General features: G+C 38.1%; 1 protein-coding gene across 1 annotated transcript in view; it reads left to right on the forward strand.

The window, feature by feature from the left end:
* Window positions 1–13,276: 13,276 nt before the first annotated feature.
* The window catches only part of LOC119737070 (ankyrin repeat and fibronectin type-III domain-containing protein 1-like), a 57,054-nt gene continuing 53,796 nt past the window's right edge, over window positions 13,277–16,534 (forward strand). Inside the window, exon 1 of the mRNA XM_038211144.1 lies at window positions 13,277–13,449. The gene's annotated coding sequence lies outside the window, so the exon portion shown is untranslated. The remainder of the gene's footprint in view (window positions 13,450–16,534) is intronic.

Here is a 16,534-nt window from a genome sequence, read left to right on the forward strand (position 1 = left end):
ACATTTCATTTTGTTCTACGCAAACAGCACAACGTGTGTGCGTCCCTCAGCTTCAGATGCTTTTCGCCGTGACGTTTTTTGAACCGTCATGACGCGCTTAAGGTGTTTGCGTATCTTCTACTTGTGTGTTGCATTTAGAGTACACTTTTAAAATTCAATCCATCTATTTTGATGAACTGTTCTACAAACACGCACATAAATTCAAAATGTCTGCACCCAGAGTGGCTTCAAAGCGCCTCTGCGTGCAAGAATGAAGAGTTAGCGCTCTAGTAATTTAATATACCCAGTAGCTCTACATTGTGTATGGTTCAAACCCACTTACATGTACCATGTCACATGAGTCAAACTGTGTAGCAACTGGACCACAGCGCTCCACAGGGGAAAGTACATACATGTAAGGGAATGTAAAAAAAAAAAAGCCATTAATTAAGAATTTTATTTAAAAGTCCTGCCGTTGAGGGGGAATTTGTGCACGGAGTCCATACAGCAGACACAGGGCCCCATCACATGATAGCTTAAACACCTTTTTTGTCCAGCTTACACAAAACTAGAATTCTAAGAACCATAAACATGAAGGAAGATCATCAAAGGACTTGTCTAGTGTCTTGCAAATTTACACAATGAAAGCAATAGTTCTCTAGGGACGTCATTAGCCATAGTAAACGTGTATCACCACCGGAGGTTAAGTTCTTTGAGAAGCTCAGCACAGAAGTTTGTTACTTAAGCACTGAAAATATTTGCTCAGCAGAAATGGGTTACCAGCCAAAATGTCATGCCATGTATACTGCTTGTAACAGGTGCTCGGCTGAGTTTTGTTTAGTATTTATTTTGTGCTGAGCAGCTCATTGAAATTGCGTCTGAGGAAGAAATTACACTACGTAAACCTGAGGAATGATCAAGGTTGAACTGAAGAAGGCAACCTTCATCCCTTAATGGCTTATTACAGAAGGACATGTTTTCATAAGCCATTAATTAAGGAATGAAGGTTATGACTGATGATGTATGGAAACATCTATTAATCACAAATAGTTGATGAGGATTCATAAACAAGGCTAGGCAAGCCTAGTAAAGCTGGTCCTAAACCAATGTGGTCTAGTAGTACAGCAGATTGGTGATAAGATTGTTCCGTTTGATGATATGGGCTCCGTGCACCAACAAAAAGAGGGCGCCCTTTCACCTAGCAATGACGTCCCATGGGCGGGACACATACATTTCGCTGGTTGACGCGCGCGCACCATTCCTTGTGTGTGACGCACGTACACCAGGGATTTGTACTATGTGCAGGCAGTGGCTGCGCTCCGCGGCAAAATATTGCAGTCAGGCAAGATGGCATCGTTCGGTCGCCCCCAACTGTACTTTCTTTGCCGGTGAGGGGCTACTTGTGAACGGAGCGGATAGGCATGAAATTTGGCACACAGTCAGAGTATATCATTGCCATTTGGCTGTAGGGCAATCACAGATTTGTCCTTTGAAAAAAATATCTATAAAAAGTATAAGGGATCTAAGTAGTCATCGGAGTCAAACTTGTCATCTTTGAATAAGACTTGCCTAACTTTAAGTCTAATTCATAAATGCAAGTCTAATTCTTAAGTGGCAGTCAGTTAGTGAGTCAGTTAGTCATTCAGTGAGATTGGGACAAAGATGATTGTATGCTTGCCCTTTGGAACCAACAATGCAAACATTTTGGGCCAAGGTGAAGCTTATGCAAGTCTAATTCACAAGTGACAGTCAGTCAGTGGATCAGGTACAAGGAGGATGATAGATCTGCCCCTTTGAGTCATACAGCAGATTTGAAGGAAGGTTTTATGTAGTCTATGGAATATTCCCTTGCACAGCAAGGGTCTATGATATGCGAGCAGAATCGGGGATAAATGATGCAAACAGAAGACTGTGTCTAATTACTTTGAGATTCTGACCATTCAGCAGCAGGCGCCTTCTATATTGGGTCTTATAGACATCTACATGCACATACAAACTTAATTAAACCTTGAGATACGACATATATTAAATGTTGTGAATTTTGTGAGCAAAAAGAGGCTGCGTCATGCGGCTTGTAACGATATGTTACGCGATGCGCAATTGTCCTGTGGCTTTGAATGATCATCAAAATGTTTTAAATAACACGCATGATGTGAAGGCCCTCTGGCGCAGTAAATCACACATTTTGCTAACAGTTTGAGAGCCAATGTCGTGTCTAGATTTTATTACATGTAGATCTCTATCCTCGTTGTTGTATTACAAAAACATGGCATCCAAATTGGTCAATCAACAGCTTAGTCTATATCTCTGATTGAAATGACGTCACAATTTTGTGGGGTCTTTTACATCAGACGTTGGACCGGACACAAAAAAGGGGCTTGGTTGGACAATGGGTGATCCTTGGACCAATAACATAACTGGTCCTGAATCGTTAATTGGTTTGTCTACGTAAATGTGTATGAATCAGAGGCTGTTGAAGTTGCACTCTCCATTAGCATCTCCTGTAATTATGGTGCATTTGCAGGCTAGAGTAAATGTCTGTCTTGACAACCTTGCTTGTGGTTGGTTCTGAACATCCATTGATGTGCCTCATCATGGAAGCTGATTACTTATTAGTTGACTGAAGTATCAGGAAGGCTTAAAGTCCAAATGTGCCAATGTTTGCAAATGGAAAAAAAACCCAAGTAGGTGTGCTTTAGAGGATGATCTGGCAAACCTACCCCGGCTGGCCATGCTCTCTAGCTTGGCTTTAAAAACCCCCAGATTGAAAGGGCCATATTTTACCTGTTTGTTTACACACTTTTTACAGAACCGAAATGTGTTAGGACATGTATTTTAATTCGGCATGCAGCAGATAAGCTCTTAAATTGGTTGTTACCACCAACTGGGGAGTTACCCCAGTACATGAACATGTACCCAGAGTACACAGAGCAATTTATATTGTGAAAAACAAATTACCAGTGGAAAAGGTACAGTGTATTTTTTTCCAGAAATGCATACAATGTATGTATTGTAAAAACAAGCATAATTGCTACATTCGTTATTATTCAGTACTATTCGTTGTTTTTGCCCTTGTATTTTTTTCTGTATTCTAGTTTGGAAGTGATACCCAATAATCTACTTACCTGTATAAAATGTCTTACATATGATATTCTACCGACCGTCGATGAAAGTATGTATCATATCAGATATTGTCACTTGCTGTATTAAATTTCATTGAAGTACATGTATAAGATTTTCGTCTTTATCACCTTACATTTCTGAGAAAGACATGATACCAAGACGTCAAATTGCAATTTGCTCTCATGACTATGAAAGACTTCCAACCAGTTTACTACAACTCTTGGTCAATTTTAAATTCTTTTTTTTTGCAAACTTGATACAAACCCATAAAAAAAGTTCAGACTAAGATGTACATCCATATAAGTTGCATGAAATTATTTTATTTCACATGTACCGGTATTACTGTTTTTTGTTTTTTTTAAAACTATTTTATGAGTACATTTTGTTATAGATTTTCAACTTGCAAGCTTATATGAGAAGACAGCATCACACGATGGCAAAGGAATTTTCTATGTTAAGAATTGAAAGGATGTCTTCAAAGTATAAATCCTGATTAAATTGCACAAATGAGGGGATTAAAGGTGAATTTTTTAGATTTTTTTGTTTATGGTGAGGGTGGGGTGGGGGAGTCGGGACGCAAGATTTATGTAACTCAGAAACATAAAGGCACGTATTTTGTCCTCATTAACTACACAATTTGTTTGAGGAAATAAAGGATGAATACTGTACTGGTACATGAGGGGGATTTGAAAATGCACAATGAACAATTCCACCTAGGGCTGTTTGGTTTCAAGAGAAGGCAGTTGCAATAAATGTTTAAAGGAGAGCCATTCAGATGTTTTCAAGGAAAATGTAACTGGAGATGTTTTATGATTCTTAATATGCGAGTATGCATTTGTTATATTGAGTATAGACAACTCAAAAAAGAAATCTTATAAAATCCTACGCTGTTCATTCCCATCACAAATATCCCACGTATTCAGAAAACAACATCCTTACCATTTTTGAGAGGCGTCAGGTTTAATAAGCAGTGAGGTTGTCGCTCAGAGCCAGAATTCCTTTCTTGATTGGATATTGGGATTGGAAATATTGTTAATTTCCTAACTTCGTTTAGGTGTGTCGGCTGAGTTGCAGGATGTGCTAGGATTATATACATCCCATGAGGATTAACTGAGCACTGTGCTATGCTCAAGCGTCATTCCAGGTTCAAGTTTCATTCTGTGTCTACATTTACATGTGTGACCGAGACATTTTTAGGACTCATATCATGTAGCTACATCTCTTTAGTATGTGTATAAACTATGACGTCTGCTCCCAAATTTGAACTGCTATAAAAGGTAAACAGAGCCATGAAATTTGGCCCAGGCTGCATACTGTGATTTCTTGCAAAGAGTCCATTCAAACTGGTGAAGGAAAAGTAACCCTGTAACAAATTTGAAGCGACATAAACGTACATGTATATTTATACATAAATGTAAAAAGGAAGAATATATTTCCAAGACATGAACAATAAAGGGCAAACCCTAACAATAAATGCCATTTTGTTAACCTGCAGAATCCCTCTCTCTCTCTTTAATGTCTGAGTTTCGACGGCTGTTATATACTCGGTAGTAATGTACAATTTAAGAATACAACACAGCAAAAAATGAAGACTAGAGAAAGCTGTTACATGTATATCGTTTTTATTCTTTAAAGTTTTATAACCGTGCAAATTTTTCCTTTTTTTCCCAAATGGATATTATATTGCATTTTGGCAATAAACTCTTCATATCTAACAAGAGTCTGATTAAGCCAAAATACAGATGTTAGCGCATGTAAGAACATGTTAGGGAATAAATACATACAGATTCTCATAACTGCACAAAAATGGGCGTCCATGTATTTCCTGCTCGGGGTTTGTTTCCCCTGCACCATTCATTAAGCATTTTACATTGTATATTGTGCTCTTGGGAAATCAGTTTGTCTCCTCTGCGTCAAACATGACAAGACCCCATTTCCCTCGGGGAGGTCACATGATCCAGTTGACGTCATTACCCTGATATTTGTCTCATTTTTGTTTGTTTGTTTGAAACTAATTAGAATGACATTTAGCTTATTGTGTTTCAAGGTGTTCATAAAATAAAAAAATACATTTTAATTAGGGGAATAAATGTGTGTTCGGGAGGTACCGTATTATAACACTCTTTTTAAGACCGGTGGAAGTCTGGATGGGTAATTATCACCCATCCATACTCCCACCGGTCTTAAACAGAGTGTTTAATACTCGGACTATAATATGGAATTCCCCTTCCACAAGTCGTTACCTTATTAGGACATTGGCGTGCGCATCGCGCGTACTGTGCGTGTCGCGCAAAATGCACCTGGGCTGGTGTAGTGTGAATTTCGGACTATGAATTTTATACTGATTCACTGGTAGTATTGCGCATGCATACATGTATGTGAGGAATGTGAACATTTAACCAATAAAACGTTAAAAGGCACCGGATTTCATGGGAGTCCAAATTTCATGTGACACTGGAAAATTGTTCAAGACCAGCCAGCCATGTCTTTATCATCCATTTTAAGACCGGCCACGTGATGGGCTCTCAACCAATAGGAATGCGTAAACTGTCTTAGGTATTTATGAATAAGGGATTAATAATTAAGGGATTATTAATAATTGAGGGATTATAAATAAGGCAATAAATGTGTGCTTGGCCAGTTTAAGACCAGTTAAGACTACGTTTAAGACCGGTTGGAGTCTGGATGCTGATAATGGCACGAGCCGAAGGCATTGGTCATTATCAGCATCCAGACTCCAACCGGTCTTAAACATAGTGTTTAATTCCGGCCAAGCACATATTTATTCCCAGCCATAAATTGCACTGTTATGCAGTATTTGGCTTGTAAACAAAGCCCTTTTTTAAACCAGTCAAAATGTCTGCTCCTTTTTTTGATACCAATTTTGGTGAATTTTCTATATTTAGTTTTCCTGCGAGTGCCATAACAGCCCACCACTGTGTTCCAATGATGACGTAGAACAGGAACTAACTAACCTGTTTGTTTCCAGGAAGAAGTATGGTATATTACGGTACTTCATTGCTTACTTTATTCATGCTGAAAGGCCTGTACACCATGAAATATACGACTTGAAGTCATAACTCTAAAAATAACCTCGTACCTAAAGCAGATAATGCTGAGTTATTAAATGAACAATGCTTTTGTTTTCATTTTCTCGAACCAAACAATTGAAACCAATTTTGGGGTTTGGTTAAGTGAACTTTTGAACTATTGACAATGGGAGTGTAGTTTCCTGATGTCTAAGGGTGTTGTTACTATGATGTCATTGTGGGCACTTTGTTGTTCATGGATTTGCTTTATGTGATGTGAACCTCTATATCAGCTCATTGTCAGATACAGATCGTGGAAGCATTTACTCACAATTGGTTGATTGCTGATAAAGAAAGACAAACATCAAGAGAAAGATTATTGACGTCATTAAACATTTCTAGCAATTTTTTTTTGTGCTCATGAAGTTGAATCGCTGAAGCTTCTTCCTATGAAGATATCACTGTCATAAATATAAAAAATTGCTTCAGCACACACACAAAAATACAAAAAGCCCCAAAATACTCATGGACTAAATATGGGACAGAGTACAAATTGCAGTTTCTATTTCATACCTAGAAACCTTTAACATAAAAAATGTTGATGTTTGGTGGGAGTTTAGACCAAGGCTTATAGCTACACATAGGCCTACACACAACTCCCAATGCATGTTTTTTTAATCTTTTATTTCTTTTTGGAAATTAACATAAAACTCTAATTCTGTGAGTTTATTACTTAAGTGCTTGTCATTCTTCTTCCATCATATTGCCACTTTAAAATGCCTGGCTTTAATCTGAATGCAGTGCAAACAGCTCTCTTGGTCCTGTTCAAATGCTGTGCCACTTCCGTGCCAAACTTAAATTGAATTGAGCTCTGCAGTAGCTTGGCTATAGCACGACAGTTGCTCTAATTAGTCCAACTAAATGCATCTAGAGTAGCCTGTCATTGTTAAAATATTGTTCAAGCTGTTCAATGCATACCCATGAAGTATTCGCACCACCTTCACTCCCTGTGATGCGAACGCGAGAGCAGTTATTCCCAAAATGTTTTGAATTGAATCGACTTCGGCATGGTAATGGCACGGCATTACATTTGTCCGTGCCACTGCCATTCGGAATGACGATAGCACAGCAGACCCTGTTGAGCCAAAGGAGGGTGCTGTGCCGAACACAATTTGCTGAGCCAAATGGTTCTATACGCCGTGCTATTGCTGTGCCGAATTAAAACAAAGTCAAATTAATTGAGTTCGGCACAGCAGTAGCACATCAGCATTTAGTATATTGGCATTAATTGCTGTCTACAACCAATCTGGATTTTGGTCAGTTCCCGACAAAGAATCTCTGGGTGTCTGTCCCAACTCCCTATCCATACAGGTACATGTATGTAGATGTATTTGGCTTCTTTCCCTGGCTTTGTGATATTGCAATTTAGTTTTCCCTGGGGTTACAACCCATACTCTATTTCCAGTTGACTGTTAACAATCTTAATGTCAGGGCACAGTATTAGCATACAATATCCTGTTTGGCTCCAAGTTAAGACCTCCAACAGGGAAAAAAAAATGTTCATCAAAATTCCTTCGTTGATCATGGCTTGCAAATTTGCAGATTTCTAAGTATAGACGGTAGATAGGCCCATTAATTTAGGATCTACATGTAAATAACATAAATAATTTAGAAGCTTTTGTGGGGCATTGTATCGGCCTTCATCAGCTGACCAAGGCTAAGAACTAAAGAATGCAAGTTTTTTATTGAATTTGTTCCCTATACACCAAATTATTATTACACAAAACACTCTCAAATCATATCTTCAGAACACAACACAATATCATAAAGAACACTCCAGATGATTTAATTAAGGAGCCATACAGGTATGATCAAAAAAATCTTTAAACAAATATAATAATGTCTTGTGAAAATACAATGTAGGAGGTGTCTCCAGAATTAGGTAATGATGTTGTATAATCTGGATATAATGGTGCAATTCTTTTGTGGATTCATTGGATTGTACCTGTTGGCAGAATCTTCCTTTATTAACCCTAAATCCTCAATTATTGGTTTTTTTTCAAGAAAGCTTCTTGACTCTACCAAAAAAAGAGTAATTTTATTCTTAAACAAAATCAAGATGTCACGCCTCATATAAAGTATAAGTAGCTTTTCTGGTCAGCCTTGGGATCCATCAAATGCTGGATGTGGGATAAGGTTTCATATTTTAGTAAAAGTTCTGTAATGGGACATCTAAACAAGGTGAAGATTCACGCAGTTGTTTGGAGAATATGAAACTATGTCCTTAGGTAATAAATTTACAAAAACACCAGTGAAAACAGGGAAAGACAACATGCCTTATTTGAAAGTGAAATCAAATGATATGACTCAGTGACATTACTTCAACATGGCTATATTGATTAATGATTGTTGCACCCTGTTTTGTATTTGTAGAGAGCAAAGTCCATTTTTTGGACGTTTTTCGAGTAATCTCGCACAAAACACGCTTTTCCTTTCCAGGAATGCACAAGTGGGATGACAAAGTAATTCCTGTACATGTCCAATTTCTGGTTTGTCAGCATTGCCATGACAACCACAAATGGAGTAAAGCTGCCTCAAAGCTTTTATGAAAACTCCAATGGATGGTTTAAGTTTCATTTATCAAAGCTCAGGAATGTGATGTCAGACCCATTGCTTAAAAAGATCAGTGCAACAGTTTTTGGCATCTCTTTGGGAGCAGCTTGAAAAGAAAAGAAAAAGGAAAACTTTAGCCAGTAAACTTGTTATATTTTTGTATACAATGTGTATTTACTTGGTGTTCAACATCATTTACATACATCCGTTTACCCTAATATCAACCAATGTGACAAGGAGCCTACCAAAGGCTGCCACTTACATTGTACTTGATAAAAAAAATTAACTTGAAGGCTTATTTGTGATGTCATCATGGCATCATTTTTATTCTGCGAATTCTCAGAAAAGTTGAACACATTTCAGACTTATCATGAACATTTATGACTTCAAATTTGGTTTGTAATTAATAGCATTTGCGTATTTACCGATCTTAAAGCCAACAATGTTGCACAAAGATTGAAGTGCTGCTGAAGGATGTATTTATGTCTCCATAAAATTGGCTCCAAGTTGGAGTGTTGCACTTGCTTTAGATTAGTTATGCTTTGCATTTCCTTGATGTGGCAAAGTCTTGTGATGGATGGTCAATTTACACATGGAGACAGGCAATAACGGTAGTAGTGTGGGGAGTCTGTGAATTAAGACAGGTCTGTATTACCCGATGCCAAATGAAGGGTGAAATAGCCACAATAAGCAAGCAAATCATAAGGCCTTTTCACACTAGAGCCTCTCAACCCGGGTTGAAATCGACCCTGGGCAAACCCGGAGCCACCCGGGTTGAGTTTTTGATTTTTCAACCACACATTCAACCCCGCATCATTTCATTCTTGGATAGAGTCAAGCCAGGAAGGTTTGTCCTCAACAAAAAATGAATGATTTCGGGCAAAGCTAGAAATCAAAAGTGATGTTTGTGTCAAACTGATAGGGATTAATACCTGAGTTGTAACGAGTCACTGATTTTTGTGACTCAAGTCGAGTCGAGTCATTTTAAAGAAGTGACTCGAGTCGAGTCGAGTCATTAGGTCTAGACGGTCGAGTCGAGTCGAGTCGAGTCACAGTGTGTAGTCGAGTCGAGTCGAGTCAAGTCTTTAGCTCGAGTCAATTCGAGTCACAAATATTTGAGCACTATACAATATATAAACACAAGAGAGAAAGTCATCTTTTTGCTTTTTAAATTTTACATTCGGGCTACTTCATGTGGTGACACCACATTTGCCTCTTAATGAAAATAAAAAGGGGGTGCGAGCTGATCATCATGCAACTAATGGCGACACTGATCAAACCACCTATGTATATGTATACATACTCGCGAACATTCTAACGTGACGTGAACAAAAACCGGCACCGGCGTAAGTCATTGCAAATATTTTTCGCAAAGGTTTGCTTTTATTTTGGGGACTCAAGTCTCATTAGCCTTCCTCGAGTCGAGTCGAGTCATTCTGATGAGGGACTCGAGTCATTTGCTCGCAGTGACTCGAGTCGAGTCGAGTTATTTGCCCTTAGGGACTCGAGTCGAGTCGAGTCACCAAAAATTGCGACTCGAGTCGGACTCGAGTCGAGTCATGGACTCAAGTCATTACAACTCTGATTAATACTTGCGCCCGAGCATGGCATCACCTAAAAAATGGCTTATAATTTTGTTTGCTGGATTAAACTATATAATGCTGAATAAAATATACTTTTAGTTTTCAATCAGATAGTGACAGCATCTTAATTGACAAGTGAATGAATGAATGGAGACGTGTAGCCACTGCTAATTGGGCAAGGACGTCATTGGCCCACACATTCCACATTATCATGTCTGATTTGTGGCTGGCACTAAATTATACACCAGAACCTTCTCTATGTGTAGACTGGAACTGCATACTGCCTGTTGTGTGTACGTTTTATAAATTATACGATTCTACGAAATGGAAACAAGTCAAAGGCTTACATGTAATTAATGTTGATTTTCCTGCCTGCGATTATTTCTTATTTAGACAAAATAAGTGTACTGTGGCTTTTAAACAGAACTTAGAGTTGTGACAGCAGGACACACTTTTGTGTAGAAACATGAAATAACTGTTAAAACAGCAGCAATATATGTTGAATGTGTGAGCATTGCTCTTACAATTGCATGTTCTAGCAAAACATTGCTATGAGGTTTCAGAACACTTGACAAAACAGCAACTTGTATGAGTATTCTTGGACATCTTCAGTTTTATTGACTGCATTTCTCAATGGTCCTCTTGGCCTGTCACAAGTGTTGTTGAGAATTTTCAGGACTTACTCAGGTATGTTTAATGGTGGATTGAGTGCAAAACGTTGCAAATATTTTCACCCAGTTCTCCTACAGAAGTGGGTGAGTATCACATTTAATGTAACTAATGTCATACTTCAGAGGGCTTTCTCTAGCATAAATGTTATGTTGCTTTATCTACCAAATAAAATGAAATTGACCGTGTGGATAATGATCCAACGATGTTTTAATGAGCAGTAACAATTGTTACGGCTTCAGACATCACAAGATTGAACAAAAGTAATTTTGTTTGCAAAAACAAAGATTCACTGATATAGAGTTTGACTTGGAATACAGTGCCACAACATTACAAATTGAGATGTCTATTCTTCTATTATTGGTGTTCTAATGCACTTATTATTTTAAAACACAACATCCACGCGTGCAACTTTTCCTTGTATCTGCTGATTTCCTCATTTTTTACTTCTCATGATTGCCATTACAAATTTAAAAATACTGTACGAAGTACTGTTTGGTTTGGAGTTTTCTCATTTTTTTCTAAATTCCCAGTTGCATGCCTGAAAATCTCAAGAACATTATGCCTCAGCTTTCACAGCTGTGCTGTATCCAGTGATGACATAATGTCTGTCTTGGCCTCAATCAAAAATGTAACCTGGATGAGTTCGCTGGAGACTTGTTTGGATAAGGCAGAAGACCCTCGCTTGAACTCCTCTCCTGGAATTCTTCATTCCTTGGTCGCCGTGATACAGTACCGGTACCTCTCTTTCTCTGTGTGTTTGGCGTGATCAAATTGTCGTAATCATGTCATTCCGTTTTCATGATAAATGTCTTGAGGACTGAGGGCAGACGCAAACTGCCCGTCATTTCGTGGAAGTTGAAGGCATTTTTTTTTTAGGCTGCACCTGTGTACACATAATAATCTGTAATGCCTGGTCGTGCAGCAGGCACTGAACGCATAGGATTCCGTTGCCTATCAACAGATACATGTACGTCAGATTGGAGTTTATTGACTGTGTTTTGGACCTGATTTTGTACAACTTTTGTAATGTTTAAAAATAGTTGTGGAAAATATATGTCAATAATTTAAAACCAATAGTACATTTGAAAACAGTTTTTTGGTCCCCCCCCCATTTTCATACCTTTGCAGGTTTTTTTTTTAAATTTTCTAGTGGGGCCACAATCAAAATCACAGTCGGCACCAACTTGGTGTTATTTTTGTGCTATGGCACTATCACATCCTTGTTTTGCTGAAGCAGCCCTATATTTCCAGCGTGTCAACAGAATGCAATCAAGGCGCTTGATTTTTCAATCATGGAGACCATCTGCACAGTGGCGTGGGTGAAAATGAGTCAATGACATGATTTTCATTTCATTTGACTATTTCTGTAAAAGGTAGCTTAGCAATTTTTTCCCCAATGAGCACAACATGTATTTATACATAAATTTGCATTGTGTGCTAGACAGTAAGTCTGCTTTTGAATGATGTCAAAGTTAAATCTGTGTCTTTTTTAAATGCTGAATGCAATTTACTTTAAAGCTTTTTTTTAGATGAAGTGTATACGGTAATTAGATTAAGCCGTCCAAAATGGGGGCAACAGTGACGTACAGAGTCTTAGTAAGAAACCACAGTATGCCTGACTTGTTCAACTCCGTCGCTGTAATTTACGTAGCTCTTTGAGAGGTTTGTCTCATCCTCTGGAAATCTTCCGTGTGACACCGCGGATACATCCTGTTTACTTCATGACGTCGAGAGTCTTTGGACTCTGTTCATCAGTTGGACTGACCCGGCTTTGATTGGTTGGCAGAAGTATTGTCTCATGAATCGTCCATGAGTGTGTAATGCAGTCGTGGAGTGATGCCTTAGCCAGGTTATGCATATTCATGTTTCTTGCTATGCCATTGGCCACCAGGAAGTCAGTGGCTATGCATATTCATGCAGTCCTTGCCTTTCCATTGGCCACTAGGAAACCAGTGATTGCATATTCATGTGGACCATGTATGATGCACTGTGCTTCACGGGCATTATTGATGGGTATTAGACTGTGAATCACATGTGTTTGCACGTGTGTATGTGCTGTGATCAGAAAGCGTCAGTTGCTTCACGAATGGTATCACTGGTGTTCTTCATTTCCACAGATGTAAACAAATGCAATATTATGGATTGAATATACCGGTAGTTTGTCAGTTGGATGTAGGTAAATCAAAGGTATTGTTAGCGGTATGCTTCTTTCGTGATCAGACAATTGAGCAACGGATATCAGTCAACTAGCATCTCTCAAAACAATCTTCGCGTTCAGTTCTCACGTGCCCTGTGACTTGTTTCAAAGGAGGACTTGTAATCTCAAGTAATCTTGAGAAATCTAGTGAGAAACTCCAATCAACTTTGGAAAATCTCAAAACTTTGTAGTGAGATCCAGGAGTTGTTGGTTTCAGATGTACATGATTTGAAATCACTACAGCAGATAAAAGGTAAGTGACTGTGAAGCCCCCCCCCCAACAGAAGATGATTGTTTTATTTCATTTGTTTGGAGATTAAGTGAGGGCCTAATACAACTGTAGACCATGTCACATTTCTTTACAAAAATTTTGTGGTCATGTGATGCAAACTTTCAACAAACTGTTCTCTCCTGCAGTGCATGTGACTGGTTGTGCCAAGTTGACATAAACTGTTTAATTTGTGGGTAAAATAACATGCAAAAAATGCATTTTTTTGATTGTCTGTTGGTTGCCCATCAGTGTGACATGACAAGTGACATGGTCCATAGCTGTTGAACTGGAATATCTGGTGTTTTATGTCATAAATATTCAAGGCTGGATCCAGAACACATTTGTTTGTTTGTTTGGGTTTTTTTTTGGGGGGGGGGGGGAATATTTGTTCCCGAAAAGGTGGGTCCAAAAAGTTTCCGCCCCAAATTTAATATGGAAAGCAAGTGGAGGGGTTTAAATGTATTGCTTTTGTTGAGTTTTGTTGGTGGTGTACCCAATGGCTGCCTTTTTGCGACGTCACTAAAAAAAATAAAAAATCTGCCATTGTGAGTATATGATTTATGTATATTATAAGTATGTAAATATTTTATAGATTTTTAGTGGCATAAGTGATCATAGTGACTTCCTTTTTTGTTCAGGGGATTAAAATTTATTTTTTCAAGCTAACTTGATTGTATTTGCCAATGCTTTTGAGCTAGATTGTCTTAGTTCAGTATATTTAGGTTTTTTTCAGAACTGCTATCAATGAATGTGAATCAAATGCTACCAACTACAGAGAAAAGACAAAAAACTTGTACAAGTTTGTTCACATCAGTGTAAATATCAAATACCAAATACATATACATACTTATTTGTTTGTGATACTTCATAAAAGAAATGCATAAGTGCCACCTTTAAATCACACTTTCTTTTGTCCTAAAGGATACCATGAATTAAAACATAACACATCATCACCAAGTTTGATTTTGTAACTTGCTGAATCTTTCAACACGGCTCCTTTAACCAACCTAATCATGGATTAGGTTGGTCTGTCGCATTTGTGGAAGTGATACGGCCCTTGGGTTATTTTCGGCAAATATTTCCTTCGTTGCTCAGAATATTATTTCAATCACCTTCCTTCACATGTAGCATTGGTTACAATCATGTGTTAATATAATGCTTCATAGTGAACTATAAATTTCCCCCAGAACCCACATTACAAGTTATAACCTACATGTACCGGTTGGTAATTTGATTCAATGTAAAACTTAAAAGGCACTAAGAAAAGAAATATTTGTATTGAGATCAGTTTTATCTAGGATATAAATATTATTAGTTATCTTGCGAGCTTGAGTGGAACACGGAATAATGTAGTGCGTCTGTGTCCCACATGCCACGAGGCCGAAGGCCGAGTGGTATGTGGGACACAAACGCACTACATTTTCCGTGTTCCACGAGCGCAAGCGCGATAACGAATTTATCTTCAAGCAAACTTGACGCACAGTAAAGTTGGAACACGCATGCTTTGTAACCTACGCGCAACTTTTGAATTCACAGTGAATTGTGCAGCACTAGGCTTAGAATAGCGCAATACGCGGAGTGCGGTATGGACCGTGGCCGTGCGGTATGGTTATATGTAGCACGGCTTGTTGCCATGGATCGACCAATCAGGATCGAGGAATCAAGTTTGCTTGAAGATAATATTGGTTATTGCATACAGCTAGCGGTAGAAGGGCACGTTCATTTTACATTAATCACCCTCAGGAAAGTAATAAACACACGGTTGCATTTTCATAAATGTAACGATGTCTCACAAGTTAATCTACAGGACAATCCATAACTGCAGGTCAAAGATGCAATTTAAAAAAGAAAAATCTCATAAATTTTGTGAATATATCTACCGAACATTAAGTGATGGAAGGCCTGAAAAAAGGGGGAAAAAACCCAAAGCACCTTTAGGAATTGCGCACTCAGTTTTATCAAATTCAATCAGAAATGCTAAAGGAATGACTCGGAGTAACCTTGGTTTCCTTTGAAAATGGAAGTCAGAAATAGACTCTAAAAATAGCTTTTTAAATATAAATTGCAGCACTCCGGGTAGGGGGGAAACATTTGATGAAAAAGGAAAGATAAGAAACAATAAAAGGAGGAAATTAATCCATGTCAGAGCCGATTACGCCCAAGTGGATGGGATGATGACGTCACCTAAACTGGCCTGAAGCATGCTGCATCCACACTAAATCAATTTTTTATTTTCACTTTTAAAACACCACATACGATTTGTAGCAATCTCTAACTGATGAAATAAACATAGCAGGACAAATGCGCAACAAAATAATGAAAACAAAATGTAAAAAGAAAGATACTCTACTCAAATATTAATGTTTTTAATGTTACGTTTTATTTAAAAAGCTTAAAACATTAAAACAATTGTTTCTGTCTTTACATTTATTGTTCTTCAGACTTTTTGTACTTCTGTTGTTCTTTTCAGAAAATTCCAGAAGGTACACTGTGGTACTGCCACTCATGTTCATATGAACATTCAAGTTTTGTTACATTCCTTAGAATTTACTTTATTCCAACATACAACAAGAATAGCAACTGCGACCAAATTGCAGACATTTGTCTCCCCAACGTAACTTGCGTACAGTTTGTTCAAAACATCTTGAAAGATGCAGAAACTATTTTCCTTAAAACCCTTTTAATGTTAAAAAAGTCCTAAACTTCAGAAAGAAATATCTAATAATACATTGTAAACTTCAAAACGAATTCTCCAGCAGTGATTTGCTCAAAATACCAGAATAAATTTTTTTCAGGCAAATCATTAGAAAGACAGAGTATTCAGAAGACTCTTGGTGAACTGTAAGCAGTCAATTAAGCAATTCCGCTAAGCAGATTAGACCAGAGTTGCTGAACCCTAAGCAGTCATTATTAACGCATGTATCGGATGTACACCCATGCACAAATGTGAAGAGAGACGTTTGGGAATGCACCATGAGAACCATTGAGCATCTTTGTTTGCTTGGCTGTGTTGTATTGTCACTTACATGCACTCTCCATGTCATTGCCCTGTGAGTCAGCCAGATAT

The sequence above is a fragment of the Patiria miniata genome, unplaced genomic scaffold (assembly GCF_015706575.1).
Source record: "Patiria miniata isolate m_02_andy unplaced genomic scaffold, ASM1570657v1 HiC_scaffold_3, whole genome shotgun sequence".
Taxonomy (NCBI): Eukaryota; Metazoa; Echinodermata; class Asteroidea; order Valvatida; family Asterinidae; genus Patiria; species Patiria miniata.